Below are 3,717 nucleotides of genomic sequence, written 5' to 3' on the forward strand. Positions count from 1 at the left end.
ATCGTGTTTATAGCTTTGAAACCCTTCCGCTCGCAAAATGCCTACAACTCCTCCCATGTAATAATATAATATACCTATACCGCGGCCACTGCCCTTCAATAAACACGACGGAATTGATTGTTGAAATATTCATCAGTAATCAGTATTATATAGTATTAATTTCGATTCAGGAATTTCCACTACCCAACCCTATATTATAGTAAATACTGCAGCAATCATATACAATATTATAATATGTATATACTCACCTAGGTACATAATATATATATATAGTATATATCTATCGACGTACTCAATACATTTAATATGCGTTTATCAGTTTGTGTACATTATGTAATATACGGAATACAACGACGCGTGCACCTACACAGGTAATATTATTATTTTCGTTTGTATAATATACATTATATGTGGAACGTTATTACCCTTATACTTCAAATGCGAGCGTATGTTTCGGGCGCAAATATTGTACACAGCGGCACCGTGCGTAATGAAGAGAGTATATATATATATATTAGTACAAATGATAGAGAGGAAAAACGAACGGTTGGGAAAAAAAAAGAGAATAAATAAATCCAATGCCGGTTATAGGGCTCGCAGTGAGAAACCAAGAGGGTTGTTTAATACCGCGCCCTCGGAAAAGCAACGCGACTATACAACGACGAAACAATAACGTTACAACATCATACATAATATTATTGAACCCGAGGGATTTGGCCGGTTGTATATTTTATGTGTATACCCTCGCCGTCGAACGGTTCGCCAACCATTATGTTAAACAAAATATGTGTTTGTTTTTAATGTAATAAATGCGAATTACTGGATATTTGCTCTGTGTTTGTTTAGAGAGGTATAAACGGGTTTTACGGTTTTCCGAACAACTAATCAGCTTAAACGCTTGTACGGGCGGCCGCTGCCGCCGTCATTGCTGAGTCAAATTAGGAGGGGGGGAGAGAGAGAGACAGAGAGAGAGAGAGAGAGTGAGAGAGAGACAGAGACGGAAAATAAATAAAATAGAGACACGGTCGGCGGTGACTGCAATTTGTCAGAGATCTAAAAAATAAAAATAAACAAACGATTAATAATACACGCTGCAGCCGGGTGCAACTAGGATAGGGTGACGAGTCGAAATGAACTTGAAACACAAACTACTACGGCTCATCATGCGCGTGTATATAAGGTTATGTGTTATACGAAATTATTCTTTCGTTTAGGCGCAATATTATACATTAAGGTTATTCTTTTGTAGTTGAATGTCAAACTTAAACAATTTAAGTTATGCTTTCGGAGGTACAAAAATGTACAATTATTTGTAGATACATAAAATATAAATATTTTATAATATATCTTATTTGAAAACGATGGACATGTTTAATGGTCGTATAATAATATTATAATGTTTCGATTTTATACCATAAATATCTATTACAATTCGTTATCTTGATAACGTTTCTTAATTTATTATTCAAATTTATAAAACGTCAAAAATTATCAAATGTCGTTGTATTCCGTGATGACACTTTTTACATTGTAAATATTATTTGTGTATAGGAATAGAATAGTATTATACTGGAGGGTGAAGGTTAACTAGATTTGCATTTAATAATACCGTGGTGGTGATTAAACGTGGTGAAACTGATATGGACAATAGACAAATTGAATCCCGCTTGTTTGTACGAAAGCGTTTTATTAATGACAAGTCAAGTTCAGTAGATCGAATAAATTGATAAGGATTTGTTCGACTCTTTCAATATTTGATTTAAAATTCGAAAATACAACAAGCAGATTTATTATATTTAGTGTTGTAATTTATTAAATTACTTTATATGGCTAATTCTTACTATAGGTATGATAATATGTTGTTAACGATACAATTTTTTACATTCAAATAATATACCTGCATAATTTATTTTTTCAATTTTGTTTTTTGTTTACGTTTTTATAGTACTGCTGTAATCTGTACGGGTTTTCTGATTCTTAAATATTTAAAGGATATGTACATGTTTTGTATATTCATAGATTTTATTAGTCTTTAATTTTTATTTCCAAACTTTTTCGACGTCAGATTAAGTAGGTATTCGGTACCTACTACATATTCGTGATAGTTGTTTTTTATAGTGAAACGCACCTGTTATTTTTTAGTACAATTATTAAAATATATCAATTGTTCAACCCAATTATCTTTTACGTTTATATTTTATAATAATATAATATAACGTAATTCAATAATTTGTATTAACAATATTACAACTCATTACAACTCATTACATAATACTATATTATTATGTCAGTTTATAAGATTGGTGTTGTACTATACCACCATAATGTCATTTGCAGTGTATAAATCATCTGTTAGCTTACAGTTTCATTTCAATAATATTATTTTTAACGTGAATAGCACCAGTTCAAGAAGTTAAAATTCAAAAACTAAGTTTATCTGATACCTGTTAGCTGCAGTTGTAGATAGACATTTAACAATGCCTCTGGCAACGATTTTCTCGTATAGTAAACTATCATTAATATTCTGATATTCAATCGATAAATTAAAGTATTCAAATAACATAATATATTAGGCTCATATTAATTATGGTAATAAATAATAATTATTATAATCCTATTATACATACAATAGGGATATATATAATAATACTGTTCAATTCTTTATAAGCTAAATATATGTATAAATGCGTGTCTTGTGAGTAGATAATATATAATAATATGTCGGAAGTATTAATATCTATGTAAATTTTAACTAAATCAAATTGATTTCTTTAACCATGGTTGTCCAAAATACAATTCTCTGGTCACAATTATATGCATAATGTAGTCTATAGTCTATAACAATTTATAATATAATACTATAATATGGAAATTGGAAATCATTGTTAATATTTTATCGGCATCGTCTAACAAAAGTAACTTCGAACTTCTTCAAGTTTTTCGATTTGACCGTGGTTTTGCAATATTGTAATATTTTATTATCGAGTTTATGTAAGCATAATCGACGTTTACACATAAGTGACATAACTGATAATAATAAATGTATTATATATTATGCACGGTCTTTTAATATTATCATACATTGCGCAGACTGCAGTCATGTATCATCGTCGTGTTCGGGGGTGAGGGGGGGGGGGGTGAATCGCGAATGACAGTGCGTCTAAAATATATTATGTACCCAAGTCTTTTCCCGAAACTTACATCGGCTCCGAACAGCATAGTTTTCCCTCCAAGAGAAATCGCAATGCTTCGAACAGCGTTCGGCGCCGTGGGGGTATACGTTTTAATGATAGGTAAATTATTGTCACCGTCGTCGGGTTCGCGCGGTGCTCCTCGCGGAAACGCGCTACACGCAATCGATACGCGCGCCGGGTCCGCCGCGCGCGCGCTCGCCCGAGCTCCAGACGACCGACGTATATGGGCGAGCGACGGCGGACGGAGCGCGGCGACGTCGTCTCCGGGCAGAAGTGTGGGCGGCGGCGGCGGGGGGGGGTCTCTTCGGCTCTGCGAGGGGGGACGCGGAGGGGGCGTGGTCCATTTCTCCCGTACACTCCTCCCACTCTACACGCGCAGCATCACTCGCACACAAGAGCACACGAACGCGCGTGCGTACGCGAGTGTGTGTGCGAGTACGGGTGTGTGTGCACGCGGGCGCGCGCGCGCGTGTTTACCGTCGACGGCGCTCCCTCCCCTCGTCTCACCCCGCCCGCGATCGCG

Source organism: Metopolophium dirhodum, chromosome 2, assembly GCF_019925205.1.
Source record: "Metopolophium dirhodum isolate CAU chromosome 2, ASM1992520v1, whole genome shotgun sequence".
Lineage (NCBI taxonomy): Eukaryota > Metazoa > Arthropoda > Insecta > Hemiptera > Aphididae > Metopolophium > Metopolophium dirhodum.